The sequence below is a fragment of the Ambystoma mexicanum genome, chromosome 1p (genome assembly GCF_040938575.1).
Source record: "Ambystoma mexicanum isolate Mex_15411 chromosome 1p, UKY_AmexF1_1, whole genome shotgun sequence".
Classification (NCBI taxonomy): domain Eukaryota; kingdom Metazoa; phylum Chordata; class Amphibia; order Caudata; family Ambystomatidae; genus Ambystoma; species Ambystoma mexicanum.
The window spans coordinates 1,024,816,241-1,024,831,913 of NC_090921.1; the positions used below are offsets into that span (position 1 = coordinate 1,024,816,241).

Sequence of the window (15,673 nt, forward strand, 5' to 3'; positions counted from 1 at the left end):
GTTATTTTATTTTCCAAGTATTTCACTTTCCAAGTATTCAATAAAATTTGCATTTGGCAAAAGTCCTTTGAGCCGGATTTGAACCAGCGACCTAAGGATGCCTGTTTTACCACTACAGTCCTCCGCTCTACCAACTGAGCTTTCGAAGGCTTGGCAAATCATTCTCTAGCAAACTCAATACGAGGTTCCACTTCAACCGTCGACTTGTAAACATCTCTTGCAATTCGTGCAAAATACTACAAATTTGGCTTGTGAGGTTCCCGAATTGAGAAAAAGCACATCAGTTCCCAATTAAAAAAATGACCCCCTCCGCAGTCTCCCGCATGTTAATGACCACTATACTAAGGGGGAAAAGTTGAAAGGCGGCGCCTCACAGGCCATCTCCTCAGAGTATTCAGCCGTGTTGGGCCTTGACAATATTTTAATATCTTGGATGGTGTATAGTGTTCTCTCATTTCCCTTGAGAAATCAAGATTGTCAAGGGGATTCTGCTGTTTTGCCAGTTCATAGCAAGAGATGGGGATCCAAAACACCTGACAGGAAACCAATGAAGATTCGTGTTGGACAGAAAAATAACGTGGCCACAGCCTCAAAGCAAAAGGCATCTATTTTCAGTGATGAAATATAATATAATTATAAATTGTCTGTTATTTTACTTTCCAAGTATTTTACTTTCCAAGTATTCAATAAAATGTGCATTTGGCAAAAGTCCTTTGAGCCGGATTTGAACCAGCGACCTAAGGATGCCTGTTTTACCACTACAGTCCTCCGCTCTACCAACTGAGCTATCAAAGGCTTGGCAAATCATTCTCTAGCAAACTCAATACGAGCTTCCACTTCAACCGTCGACTTGTAAACATCTCTTGCAATTCGTGCAAAATACTACAAATTTGGCTTGTGAGTTTGCCGAATTGAGTAAAAGCACATCAGTTCACAATTAAAAAAATGACCCCCTCCGCAGTCGCCCGCATGTTACTGACCACCATACTAAGGGGGAAAAGTTGAAAGGCGGCACCTCACAGGCCATCTCCTCAGAGTATTCAGCCGCGTTGGGCCTTGACAATATTTTAATATCTTGGATGGTGTATAGTGTTCTCTCATTTCTCTTGAGAAATCAAGATTGTCAAGGGGATTCTGCTGTTTTGCCAGTTCATAGCAAGAGATGGGGATCCAAAACACCTCACAGGAAACCAATGAAGATTCGTGTTGGACAGAAAAATAACGTGGTCACAGCCTCAAAGCAAAAGGCATCTATTTTCAGTGATGAAATATAATATAATTATAAATTGTCTGTTATTTTACTTTCCAAGTATTTTACTTTCCAAGTATTCAATAAAATGTGCATTTGGCAAAAGTCCTTCGAGTCGGATTTGAACCAGCGACCTAAGGATGCCTGTTTTACCACTACAGTCCTCCGCTCTACCAACTGAGCTATCGAAGGCTTGGCAAATCAGTCTCTAGCAAGCTCAATACGAGCTTCTACTTCAACCGTCGACATTCAAACATCTCTTGCAATTCGTGCAAAATACTACAAATTTGGCTTGTGAGGTTCCCGAATTGAGTAAAAGCACATCAGTTCACAATTAAAAAAATGACCCCCTCCGCAGTGTCCCGCATGTTACTGACCACCATACAAAGGAGGAAAAGTTGAAAGGCGGCGCCTCACAGGCCATCTCCTCAGAGTATTCATCAGTGTTCGGCCTTGACAATATTTTAATATCTTGGATGGTGTATAGTGTTCTCCCATTTCCCTTGAGAAATCAAGATTGTCAAGGGGATTCTGCTGTTTTGTCAGTTCATAGCAAGAGATGGGGATCCAAAATACCTCACAGGAAACCAACGAAGATTGGTGTCGGACAGAAAAATAACGTGGCCACAGCCTCAAAGCAAAAGGCATCTATTTTCAGTGATGAAATATAATATAATTATAAATTGTCTGTTATTTTACTTTCCAAGTATTTTACTTTCCAAGTATTCAATACAATGTGCATTTGGCAAAATTCCTTCGAGCCGGATTTGAAACAGCGACCTACGGATGCCTGTTTTACCACTACAGTCCTCCGCTCTACCAACTGAGCTATCGAAGGCTTGGCAAATCGGTCTCTAGCAAACTCAATACGAGCTTCCACTTCAACCGTCGACTTGTAAACATCTCTTGCAATTCGTGCAAAATACTACAAATTTGGCTTGTGACGTTCCCGAATTGAGTAAAAGCACATCAGTTCCCAATTAAAAAAATGACCCCCTCCGCAGTCTCCCGCATGTTACTGACCACCATACTAAGGGGGAAAAGTTGAAAGGCGGCGCCTCACAGGTCATCTCCTCAGAGTATTCAGCCGTGTTGGGCCTTGACAATATTTTAATATCTTGGATGGTGTATACTGTTCTCTCATTTCCCTTGAGAAATCAAGATTGTCAAGGGGATTCTGCTGTTTTGCCAGTTCATAGCAAGAGATGGGGATCCGAAACACCTCACAGGCAACCTATGAAGATTGGTGTTGGACAGAAACATAACGTGGCCACAGCCTCAAAGCAAAAGGCATCTATTTTCAGTGATGAAATATAATATAATTATAAATTGTCTGTTATTTTATTTTCCAAGTATTTCACTTTCCAAGTATTCAATAAAATTTGCATTTGGCAAAAGTCCTTTGAGCCGGATTTGAACCAGCGACCTAAGGATGCCTGTTTTACCACTACAGTCCTCCGCTCTACCAACTGAGCTTTCGAAGGCTTGGCAAATCATTCTCTAGCAAACTCAATACGAGGTTCCACTTCAACCGTCGACTTGTAAACATCTCTTGCAATTCGTGCAAAATACTACAAATTTGGCTTGTGAGGTTCCCGAATTGAGTAAAAGCACATCAGTTCCCAATTAAAAAAATGACCCCCTCCGCAGTCTCCCGCATGTTAATGACCACTATACTAAGTGGGAAAAGTTGAAAGGCGGCGCCTCACAGGCCATCTCCTCAGAGTATTCAGCCGTGTTGGGCCTTGACAATATTTTAATATCTTGGATGGTGTATAGTGTTCTCTCATTTCCCTTGAGAAATCAAGATTGTCAAGGGGATTCTGCTGTTTTGCCAGTTCATAGCAAGAGATGGGGATCCAAAACACCTGACAGGAAACCAATGAAGATTCGTGTTGGACAGAAAAATAACGTGGCCACAGCCTCAAAGCAAAAGGCATCTATTTTCAGTGATGAAATATAATATAATTATAAATTGTCTGTTATTTTACTTTCCAAGTATTTTACTTTCCAAGTATTCAATAAAATGTGCATTTGGCAAAAGTCCTTTGAGCCGGATTTGAACCAGCGACCTAAGGATGCCTGTTTTACCACTACAGTCCTCCGCTCTACCAATTGGGCTATCAAAGGCTTGGCAAATCAACTCTAGCAAACTCAATACGAGCTTCCACTTCAACCGTCGACTTGTAAACATCTCTTGCAATTCGTGCAAAATACTACAAATTTGGCTTGTGAGGTTGCCGAATTGAGTAAAAGCACATCAGTTCACAATTAAAAAAATGACCCCCTCCGCAGTCGCCCGCATGTTACTGACCACCATACTAAGGGGGAAAAGTTGAAAGGCGGCACCTCACAGGCCATCTCCTCAGAGTATTCAGCCGCGTTGGGCCTTGACAATATTTTAATATCTTGGATGGTGTATAGTGTTCTCTCATTTCTCTTGAGAAATCAAGATTGTCAAGGGGATTCTGCTGTTTTGCCAGTTCATAGCAAGAGATGGGGATCCAAAACACCTCACAGGAAACCAATGAAGATTCGTGTTGGACAGAAAAATAACGTGGTCACAGCCTCAAAGCAAAAGGCATCTATTTTCAGTGATGAAATATAATATAATTATAAATTGTCTGTTATTTTATTTTCCAAGTATTTTACTTTCCAAGTATTCAATAAAATGTGCATTTGGCAAAAGTCCTTTGAGCCGGATTTGAACCAGCGACCTAAGGATGCCTGTTTTACCACTACAGTCCTCCGCTCTACCAACTGAGCTATCGAAGGCTTGGCAAATCAGTCTCTAGCAAGCTCAATACGAGCTTCTACTTCAACCGTCGACATTCAAACATCTCTTGCAATTCGTGCAAAATACTACAAATTTGGCTTGTGAGGTTCCCGAATTGAGTAAAAGCACATCAGTTCACAATTAAAAAAATGACCCCCTCCGCAGTGTCCCGCATGTTACTGACCACCATACAAAGGAGGAAAAGTTGAAAGGCGGCGCCTCACAGGCCATCTCCTCAGAGTATTCATCAGTGTTCGGCCTTGACAATATTTTAATATCTTGGATGGTGTATAGTGTTCTCCCATTTCCCTTGAGAAATCAAGATTGTCAAGGGGATTCTGCTGTTTTGTCAGTTCATAGCAAGAGATGGGGATCCAAAATACCTCACAGGAAACCAACGAAGATTGGTGTCGGACAGAAAAATAACGTGGCCACAGCCTCAAAGCAAAAGGCATCTATTTTCAGTGATGAAATATAATATAATTATAAATTGTCTGTTATTTTACTTTCCAAGTATTTTACTTTCCAAGTATTCAATACAATGTGCATTTGGCAAAATTCCTTCGAGCCGGATTTGAAACAGCGACCTACGGATGCCTGTTTTACCACTACAGTCCTCCGCTCTACCAACTGAGCTATCGAAGGCTTGGCAAATCGGTCTCTAGCAAACTCAATACGAGCTTCCACTTCAACCGTCGACTTGTAAACATCTCTTGCAATTCGTGCAAAATACTACAAATTTGGCTTGTGACGTTCCCGAATTGAGTAAAAGCACATCAGTTCCCAATTAAAAAAATGACCCCCTCCGCAGTCTCCCGCATGTTACTGACCACCATACTAAGGGGGAAAAGTTGAAAGGCGGCGCCTCACAGGCCATCTCCTCAGAGTATTCAGCCGTGTTGGGCCTTGACAATATTTTAATATCTTGGATGGTGTATACTGTTCTCTCATTTCCCTTGAGAAATCAAGATTGTCAAGGGGATTCTGCTGTTTTGCCAGTTCATAGCAAGAGATGGGGATCCGAAACACCTCACAGGCAACCAATGAAGATTGGTGTTGGACAGAAACATAACGTGGCCACAGCCTCAAAGCAAAAGGCATCTATTTTCAGTGATGAAATATAATATAATTATAAATTGTCTGTTATTTTATTTTCCAAGTATTTCACTTTCCAAGTATTCAATAAAATTTGCATTTGGCAAAAGTCCTTCGAGCCGGATTTGAACCAGCGACCTAAGGATGCCTGTTTTACCACTACAGTCCTCCGCTCTACCAACTGAGCTTTCGAAGGCTTGGCAAATCATTCTCTAGCAAACTCAATACGAGGTTCCACTTCAACCGTCGACTTGTAAACATCTCTTGCAATTCGTGCAAAATACTACAAATTTGGCTTGTGAGGTTCCCGAATTGAGTAAAAGCACATCAGTTCACAATTAAAAAAATGACCCCCTCCGCAGTCGCCCGCATGTTACTGACCACCATACTAAGGGGGAAAAGTTGAAAGGCGGCACCTCACAGGCCATCTCCTCAGAGTATTCAGCCGCGTTGGGCCTTGACAATATTTTAATATCTTGGATGGTGTATAGTGTTCTCTCATTTCTCTTGAGAAATCAAGATTGTCAAGGGGATTCTGCTGTTTTGCCAGTTCATAGCAAGAGATGGGGATCCAAAACACCTCACAGGAAACCAATGAAGATTCGTGTTGGACAGAAAAATAACGTGGTCACAGCCTCAAAGCAAAAGGCATTTATTTTCAGTGATGAAATATAATATAATTATAAATTGTCTGTTATTTTACTTTCCAAGTATTTTACTTTCCAAGTATTCAATAAAATGTGCATTTGGCAAAAGTCCTTCGAGCCGGATTTGAACCAGCGACCTAAGGATGCCTGTTTTACCACTACAGTCCTCCGCTCTACCAACTGAGCTATCGAAGGCTTGGCAAATCAGTCTCTAGCAAGCTCAATACGAGCTTCTACTTCAACCGTCGACATTCAAACATCTCTTGCAATTCGTGCAAAATACTACAAATTTGGCTTGTGAGGTTCCCGAATTGAGTAAAAGCACATCAGTTCACAATTAAAAAAATGACCCCCTCCGCAGTGTCCCGCATGTTACTGACCACCATACAAAGGAGGAAAAGTTGAAAGGCGGCGCCTCACAGGCCATCTCCTCAGAGTATTCATCAGTGTTCGGCCTTGACAATATTTTAATATCTTGGATGGTGTATAGTGTTCTCCCATTTCCCTTGAGAAATCAAGATTGTCAAGGGGATTCTGCTGTTTTGTCAGTTCATAGCAAGAGATGGGGATCCAAAATACCTCACAGGAAACCAAAGAAGATTGGTGTCGGACAGAAAAATAACGTGGCCACAGCCTCAAAGCAAAAGGCATCTATTTTCAGTGATCAAATATAATATAATTATAAATTGTCTGTTATTTTACTTTCCAAGTATTTTACTTTCCAAGTATTCAATACAATGTGCATTTGGCAAAAGTCCTTCGAACCGGATTTGAAACAGCGACCTAAGGATGCCTGTTTTACCACTACAGTCCTCCGCTCTACCAACTGAGCTATCGAAGGCTTGGCAAATCGTTCTCTAGCAAACTCAATACGAGCTTCCACTTCAACCGTCGACTTGTAAACATCTCTTGCAATTCGTGCAAAATACTACAAATTTGGCTTGTGACGTTCCCGAATTGAGTAAAAGCACATCAGTTCCCAATTAAAAAAATGACCCCCTCCGCAGTCTCCCGCATGTTACTGACCACCATACTAAGGGGGAAAAGTTGAAAGGCAGCGCCTCACAGGCCATCTCCTCAGAGTATTCAGCCGTGTTGGGCCTTGACAATATTTTAATATCTTGGATGGTGTATACTGTTCTCTCATTTCCCTTGAGAAATCAAGATTGTTAGGGGATTCTGCTGTTTTGCCAGTTCATAGCAAGAGATGGGGATCCGAAACACCTCACAGGCAACCAATGAAGATTGGTGTTGGACAGAAACATAACGTGGCCACAGCCTCAAAGCAAAAGGCATCTATTTTCAGTGATGAAATATAATATAATTATAAATTTTCTGTTATTTTATTTTCCAAGTATTTTACTTTCCAAGTATTCAATAAAATTTGCATTTGGCAGAAGTCCTTCGAGCCGGATTTGAACCAGCGACCTAAGGATGCCTGTTTTACCACTACAGTCCTCCGCTCTACCAACTGAGCTTTTGAAGGCTTGGCAAATCATTCTCTAGCAAACTCAATACGAGCTTCCACTTCAACCGTCGACTTGTAAACATCTCTTGCAATTCGTGCAAAATACTACAAATTTGGCTTGTGAGGTTCCCGAATTGAGTAAAAGCACATCAGTTCACAATTAAAAAAATGACCCCCTCCGCAGTCTCCCGCATGTTAATGACCACCATACTAAGGGGGAAAAGTTGAAAGGCGGCGCCTCACAGGCCATCTCCTCAGAGTATTCAGCCGTGTTGGGCCTTGACAATATTTTAATATCTTGGATGGTGTATAGTGTTCTCTCATTTCCCTTGAGAAATCAAGATTGTCAAGGGGATTCTGCTGTTTTGCCAGTTCATAGCAAGAGATGGGGATCCAAAACACCTGACAGGAAACCAATGAAGATTCGTGTTGGACAGAAAAATAACGTGGCCACAGCCTCAAAGCAAAAGGCATCTATTTTCAGTGATGAAATATAATATAATTATAAATTGTCTGTTATTTTACTTTCCAAGTATTTTACTTTCCAAGTATTCAATACAATGTGCATTTGGCAAAAGTCCTTCGAGCCGGATTTGAAACAGCGACCTAAGGATGCCTGTTTTACCACTACAGTCCCACGCTCTACCAACTGAGCTATCGAAGGCTTGGCAAATCGTTCTCTAGCAAACTCAATACGAGCTTCCACTTCAACCGTCGACTTGTAAACATCTCTTGCAATTCGTGCAAAATACTACAAATTTGGCTTGTGAGGTTCCCGAATTGAGTAAAAGCACATCAGTTCCCAATTAAAAAAAATGACCCCCTCCGCAGTCTCCCGCATGTTAATGACCACCATACTAAGGGGGAAAAGTTGAAAGGCGGCGCCTCACAGGCCATCTCCTCAGAGTATTCAGCCGTGTTGGGCCTTGACAATATTTTAATATCTTGGATGGTGTATAGTGTTCTCTCATTTCCCTTGAGAAATCAAGATTGTCAAGGGGATTCTGCTGTTTTGCCAGTTCATAGCAAGAGATGGGGATCCAAAACACCTGACAGGAAACCAATGAAGATTCGTGTTGGACAGAAAAATAACGTGGCCACAGCCTCAAAGCAAAAGGCATCTATTTTCAGTGATGAAATATAATATAATTATAAATTGTCTGTTATTTTACTTTCCAAGTATTTTACTTTCCAAGTATTCAATAAAATGTGCATTTGGCAAAAGTCCTTTGAGCCGGATTTGAACCAGCGACCTAAGGATGCCTGTTTTACCACTACAGTCCTCCGCTCTACCAACTGAGCTATCAAAGGCTTGGCAAGTCAACTCTAGCAAACTCAATACGAGCTTCCACTTCAACCGTCGACTTGTAAACATCTCTTGCAATTCGTGCAAAATACTACAAATTTGGCTTGTGAGGTTCCCGAATTGAGTAAAAGCACATCAGTTCACAATTAAAAAAATGACCCCCTCCGCAGTCGCCCGCATGTTACTGACCACCATACTAAGGGGGAAAAGTTGAAAGGCGGCACCTCACAGGCCATCTCCTCAGAGTATTCAGCCGCGTTGGGCCTTGACAATATTTTAATATCTTGGATGGTGTATAGTGTTCTCTCATTTCCCTTGAGAAATCAAGATTGTCAAGGGGATTCTGCTGTTTTGCCAGTTCATAGCAAGAGATGGGGATCCAAAACACCTGACAGGAAACCAATGAAGATTCGTGTTGGACAGAAAAATAACGTGGCCACAGCCTCAAAGCAAAAGGCATCTATTTTCAGTGATGAAATATAATATAATTATAAATTGTCTGTTATTTTACTTTCCAAGTATTTTACTTTCCAAGTATTCAATAAAATGTGCATTTGGCAAAAGTCCTTTGAGCCGGATTTGAACCAGCGACCTAAGGATGCCTGTTTTACCACTACAGTCCTCCGCTCTACCAACTGAGCTATCAAAGGCTTGGCAAGTCAACTCTAGCAAGCTCAATACGAGCTTCTACTTCAACCGTCGACATTCAAACATCTCTTGCAATTCGTGCAAAATACTACAAATTTGGCTTGTGAGGTTCCCGAATTGAGTAAAAGCACATCAGTTCACAATTAAAAAAATGACCCCCTCCGCAGTGTCCCGCATGTTACTGACCAACATACAAAGGAGGAAAAGTTGAAAGGCGGCGCCTCAGAGGCCATCTCCTCAGAGTATTCATCAGTGTTCGGCCTTGACAATATTTTAATATCTTGGATGGTGTATAGTGTTCTCCCATTTCCCTTGAGAAATCAAGATTGTCAAGGGGATTCTGCTGTTTTGTCAGTTCATAGCAAGAGATGGGGATCCAAAATACCTCACAGGAAACCAACGAAGATTGGTGTCGGACAGAAAAATAACGTGGCCACAGCCTCAAAGCAAAAGGCATCTATTTTCAGTGATGAAATATAATATAATTATAAATTGTCTGTTATTTTACTTTCCAAGTATTTTACTTTCCAAGTATTCAATACAATGTGCATTTGGCAAAATTCCTTCGAGCCGGATTTGAAACAGCGACCTAAGGATGCCTGTTTTACCACTACAGTCCTCCGCTCTACCAACTGAGCTATCGAAGGCTTGGCAAATCGTTCTGTAGCAAACTCAATACGAGCTTCCACTTCAACCGTCGACTTGTAAACATCTCTTGCAATTCGTGCAAAATACTACAAATTTGGCTTGTGACGTTCCCGAATTGAGTAAAAGCACATCAGTTCCCAATTAAAAAATGACACCCTCCGCAGTCTCCCGCATGTTACTGACCACCATACTAAGGGGGAAAAGTTGAAAGGCGGCACCTCACAGGCCATCTCCTCAGAGTATTCAGCCGTGTTGGGCCTTGACAATATTTTAATATCTTGGATGGTGTATAGTGTTCTCTCATTTCCCTTTAGAAATCAAGATTGTCAAGGGGATTCTGCTGTTTTGCCAGTTCATAGCAAGAGATGGGGATCCAAAACACCTGACAGGAAACCAATGAAGATTCGTGTTGGACAGAAAAATAATGTGGCCACAGCCTCAAAGCAAAAGGCATCTATTTTCAGTGATGAAATATAATATAATTATAAATTGTCTGTTATTTTACTTTCCAAGTATTTTACTTTCCAAGTATTCAATACAATGTGCATTTGGCAAAAGTCCTTCGAGCCGGATTTGAAACAGCGACCTAAGGATGCCTGTTTTACCACTACAGTCCCACGCTCTACCAACTGAGCTATCGAAGGCTTGGCAAATCGTTCTCTAGCAAACTCAATACGAGCTTCCACTTCAACCGTCGACTTGTAAACATCTCTTGCAATTCGTGCAAAATACTACAAATTTGGCTTGTGAGGTTCCCGAATTGAGTAAAAGCACATCAGTTCCCAATTAAAAAAATGACCCCCTCCGCAGTCTCCCGCATGTTACTGACCACCATACTAAGGGGGAAAAGTTGAAAGGCGGCGCCTCACAGGCCATCTCCTCAGAGTATTCAGCCGTGTTGGGCCTTGACAATATTTTAATATCTTGGATGGTGTATACTGTTCTCTCATTTCCCTTGAGAAATCAAGATTGTCAAGGGGATTCTGCTGTTTTGCCAGTTCATAGCAAGAGATGGGGATCCGAAACACCTCACAGGCAACCAATGAAGATTGGTGTTGGACAGAAACATAACGTGGCCACAGCCTCAAAGCAAAAGGCATCTATTTTCAGTGATGAAATATAATATAATTATAAATTGTCTGTTATTTTATTTTCCAAGTATTTCACTTTCCAAGTATTCAATAAAATTTGCATTTGGCAAAAGTCCTTCGAGCCGGATTTGAACCAGCGACCTAAGGATGCCTGTTTTACCACTACAGTCTTCCGCTCTACCAACTGAGCTTTCGAAGGCTTGGCAAATCATTCTCTAGCAAACTCAATACGAGGTTCCACTTCAACCGTCGACTTGTAAACATCTCTTGCAATTCGTGCAAAATACTACAAATTTGGCTTGTGAGGTTCCCGAATTGAGTAAAAGCACATCAGTTCACAATTAAAAAAATGACCCCCTCCGCAGTCGCCCGCATGTTACTGACCACCATACTAAGGGGGAAAAGTTGAAAGGCGGCACCTCACAGGCCATCTCCTCAGAGTATTCAGCCGCGTTGGGCCTTGACAATATTTTAATATCTTGGATGGTGTATAGTGTTCTCTCATTTCTCTTGAGAAATCAAGATTGTCAAGGGGATTCTGCTGTTTTGCCAGTTCATAGCAAGAGATGGGGATCCAAAACACCTCACAGGAAACCAATGAAGATTTGTGTTGGACAGAAAAATAACGTGGTCACAGCCTCAAAGCAAAAGGCATTTATTTTCAGTGATGAAATATAATATAATTATAAATTGTCTGTTATTTTACTTTCCAAGTATTTTACTTTCCAAGTATTCAATAAAATGTGCATTTGGCAAAAGTCCTTCGAGCCGGATTTGAACCAGCGACCTAAGGATGCCTGTTTTACCACTACAGTCCTCGGCTCTACCAACTGAGCTATCGAAGGCTTGGCAAATCAGTCTCTAGCAAGCTCAATATGAGCTTCTACTTCAACCGTCGACATTCAAACATCTCTTGCAATTCGTGCAAAATACTACAAATTTGGCTTGTCAGGTTCCCGAATTGAGTAAAAGCACATCAGTTCACAATTAAAAAAATGACCCCCTCCGCAGTGTTACTGACCACCATACAAAGGAGGAAAAGTTGAAAGGCGGCGCCTCACAGGCCATCTCCTCAGAGTATTCATCAGTGTTCGGCCTTGACAATATTTTAATATCTTGGATGGTGTATAGTGTTCTCCCATTTCCCTTGAGAAATCAAGATTGTCAAGGGGATTCTGCTGTTTTGTCAGTTCATAGCAAGAGATGGGGATCCAAAATACCTCACAGGAAACCAAAGAAGATTGGTGTCGGACAGAAAAATAACGTGGCCACAGCCTCAAAGCAAAAGGCATCTATTTTCAGTGATGAAATATAATATAATTATAAATTGTCTGTTATTTTACTTTCCAAGTATTTTACTTTCCAAGTATTCAATACAATGTGCATTTGGCAAAAGTCCTTCGAGCCGGATTTGAAACAGCGACCTAAGGATGCCTGTTTTACCACTACAGTCCTCCGCTCTACCAACTGAGCTATCGAAGGCTTGGCAAATCGTTCTCTAGCAAACTCAATACGAGCTTCCACTTCAACCGTCGACTTGTAAACATCTCTTGCAATTCGTGCAAAATACTACAAATTTGGCTTGTGACGTTCCCGAATTGAGTAAAAGCACATCAGTTCCCAATTAAAAAAATGACCCCCTCCGCAGTCTCCCGCATGTTACTGACCACCATACTAAGGGGGAAAAGTTGAAAGGCGGCGCCTCACAGGCCATCTCCTCAGAGTATTCAGCTGTGTTGGGCCTTGACAATATTTTAATATCTTGGATGGTGTATACTGTTCTCTCATTTCCCTTGAGAAATCAAGATTGTTAGGGGATTCTGCTGTTTTGCCAGTTCATAGCAAGAGATGGGGATCCGAAACACCTCACAGGCAACCAATGAAGATTGGTGTTGGACAGAAACATAACGTGGCCACAGCCTCAAAGCAAAAGGCATCTATTTCAGTGATGAAATATAATATAATTATAAATTGTCTGTTATTTTATTTTCCAAGTATTTTACTTTCCAAGTATTCAATAAAATTTGCATTTGGCAGAAGTCCTTCGAGCCGGATTTGAACCAGCGACCTAAGGATGCCTGTTTTACCACTACAGTCCTCCGCTCTACCAACTGAGCTTTCGAAGGCTTGGCAAATCATTCTCTAGCAAACTCAATACGAGCTTCCACTTCAACCGTCGACTTGTAAACATCTCTTGCAATTCGTGCAAAATACTACAAATTTGGCTTGTGAGGTTCCCGAATTGAGTAAAAGCACATCAGTTCACAATTAAAAAAATGACCCCCTCCGCAGTCTCCCGCATGTTAATGACCACCATACTAAGGGGGAAAAGTTGAAAGGCGGCGTCTCACAGGCCATCTCCTCAGAGTATTCAGCCGTGTTGGGCCTTGACAATATTTTAATATCTTGGATGGTGTATAGTGTTCTCTCATTTCCCTTGAGAAATCAAGATTGTCAAGGGGATTCTGCTGTTTTGCCAGTTCATAGCAAGAGATGGGGATCCAAAACACCTGACAGGAAACCAATGAAGATTCGTGTTGGACAGAAAAATAACGTGGCCTCAGCCTCAAAGCAAAAGGCATCTATTTTCAGTGATGAAATATAATATAATTATAAATTGTCTGTTATTTTACTTTCCAAGTATTTTACTTTCCAAGTATTCAATACAATGTGCATTTGGCAAAAGTCCTTCGAGCCGGATTTGAAACAGCGACCTAAGGATGCCTGTTTTACCACTACAGTCCCACGCTCTACCAACTGAGCTATCGAAGGCTTGGCAAATCGTTCTCTAGCAAACTCAATACGAGCTTCCACTTCAACCGTCGACTTGTAAACATCTCTTGCAATTCGTGCAAAATACTACAAATTTGGCTTGTGAGGTTCCCGAATTGAGTAAAAGCACATCAGTTCCCAATTAAAAAAATGACCCCCTCCGCAGTCTCCCGCATGTTAATGACCACCATACTAAGGGGGAAAAGTTGAAAGGCGGCGCCTCACAGGCCATCTCCTCAGAGTATTCAGCCGTGTTGGGCCTTGACAATATTTTAATATCTTGGATGGTGTATAGTGTTCTCTCATTTCCCTTGAGAAATCAAGATTGTCAAGGGGATTCTGCTGTTTTGCCAGTTCATAGCAAGAGATGGGGATCCAAAACACCTGACAGGAAACCAATGAAGATTCGTGTTGGACAGAAAAATAACGTGGCCACAGCCTCAAAGCAAAAGGCATCTATTTTCAGTGATGAAATATAATATAATTATAAATTGTCTGTTATTTTACTTTCCAAGTATTTTACTTTCCAAGTATTCAATAAAATGTGCATTTGGCAAAAGTCCTTTGAGCCGGATTTGAACCAGCGACCTAAGGATGCCTGTTTTACCACTACAGTCCTCCGCTCTACCAACTGAGCTTTCAAAGGCTTGGCAAGTCTACTCTAGCAAACTCAATACGAGCTTCCACTTCAACCGTCGACTTGTAAACATCTCTTGCAATTCGTGCAAAATACTACAAATTTGGCTTGTGAGGTTCCCGAATTGAGTAAAAGCACATCAGTTCACAATTAAAAAAATGACCCCCTCCGCAGTCGCCCGCATGTTACTGACCACCATACTAAGGGGGAAAAGTTGAAAGGCGGCACCTCACAGGCCATCTCCTCAGAGTATTCAGCCGCGTTGGGCCTTGACAATATTTTAATATCTTGGATGGTGTATAGTGTTCTCTCATTTCTCTTGAGAAATCAAGATTGTCAAGGGGATTCTGCTGTTTTGCCAGTTCATAGCAAGAGATGGGGATCCAAAACACCTCACAGGAAACCAATGAAGATTCGTGTTGGACAGAAAAATAACGTGGTCACAGCCTCAAAGCAAAAGGCATCTATTTTCAGTGATGAAATATAATATAATTATAAATTGTCTGTTATTTTACTTTCCAAGTATTTTACTTTCCAAGTATTCAATAAAATGTGCATTTGGCAAAAGTCCTTCGAGCCGGATTTGAACCAGCGACCTAAGGATGCCTGTTTTACCACTACAGTCCTCCGCTCTACCAACTGAGCTATCGAAGGCTTGGCAAATCAGTCTCTAGCAAGCTCAATACGAGCTTCTACTTCAACCGTCGACATTCAAACATCTCTTGCAATTCGTGCAAAATACTACAAATTTGGCTTGTGAGGTTCCCGAATTGAGTAAAAGCACATCAGTTCACAATTAAAAAAATGACCCCCTCCGCAGTGTCCCGCATGTTACTGACCAACATACAAAGGAGGAAAAGTTGAAAGGCGGCGCCTCACAGGCCATCTCCTCAGAGTATTCATCAGTGTTCGGCCTTGACAATATTTTAATATCTTGGATGGTGTATAGTGTTCTCCCATTTCCCTTGAGAAATCAAGATTGTCAAGGGGATTCTGCTGTTTTGTCAGTTCATAGCAAGAGATGGGGATCCAAAATACCTCACAGGAAACCAACGAAGATTGGTGTCGGACAGAAAAATAACGTGGCCACAGCCTCAAAGCAAAAGGCATCTATTTTCAGTGATGAAATATAATATAATTATAAATTGTCTGTTATTTTACTTTCCAAGTATTTTACTTTCCAAGTATTCAATACAATGTGCATTTGGCAAAATTCCTTCGAGCCGGATTTGAAACAGCGACCTAAGGATGCCTGTTTTACCACTACAGTCCTCCGCTCTACCAACTGAGCTATCGAAGGCTTGGCAAATCGTTCTGTAGCAAACTCAATACGAGC

The 15,673-nt window shown here is 41.5% G+C and overlaps 5 non-coding genes across 5 annotated transcripts; all 5 read right to left on the reverse strand.

The window, feature by feature from the left end:
• Nucleotides 1-709: 709 nt before the first annotated feature.
• On the reverse strand, nucleotides 710-795 carry TRNAY-GUA (transfer RNA tyrosine (anticodon GUA)). Its single transcript is given in 2 exon segments — nucleotides 710-745; nucleotides 759-795. It is a non-coding gene; the product is annotated as a tRNA-Tyr (tRNA).
• A 5,081-nt stretch (nucleotides 796-5,876) lies between these two features.
• On the reverse strand, nucleotides 5,877-5,962 carry TRNAY-GUA (transfer RNA tyrosine (anticodon GUA)). The gene is given in 2 exon segments: nucleotides 5,877-5,912; nucleotides 5,926-5,962. It is a non-coding gene; the product is annotated as a tRNA-Tyr (tRNA).
• Nucleotides 5,963-8,460: 2,498 nt separating this feature from the next.
• Nucleotides 8,461-8,546, reverse strand: TRNAY-GUA (transfer RNA tyrosine (anticodon GUA)). The gene is given in 2 exon segments: nucleotides 8,461-8,496; nucleotides 8,510-8,546. It is a non-coding gene; the product is annotated as a tRNA-Tyr (tRNA).
• Nucleotides 8,547-9,105: 559 nt separating this feature from the next.
• Nucleotides 9,106-9,191, reverse strand: TRNAY-GUA (transfer RNA tyrosine (anticodon GUA)). The gene is given in 2 exon segments: nucleotides 9,106-9,141; nucleotides 9,155-9,191. It is a non-coding gene; the product is annotated as a tRNA-Tyr (tRNA).
• Nucleotides 9,192-14,905: 5,714 nt separating this feature from the next.
• On the reverse strand, nucleotides 14,906-14,991 carry TRNAY-GUA (transfer RNA tyrosine (anticodon GUA)). Its single transcript is given in 2 exon segments — nucleotides 14,906-14,941; nucleotides 14,955-14,991. It is a non-coding gene; the product is annotated as a tRNA-Tyr (tRNA).
• Nucleotides 14,992-15,673: the final 682 nt, after the last annotated feature.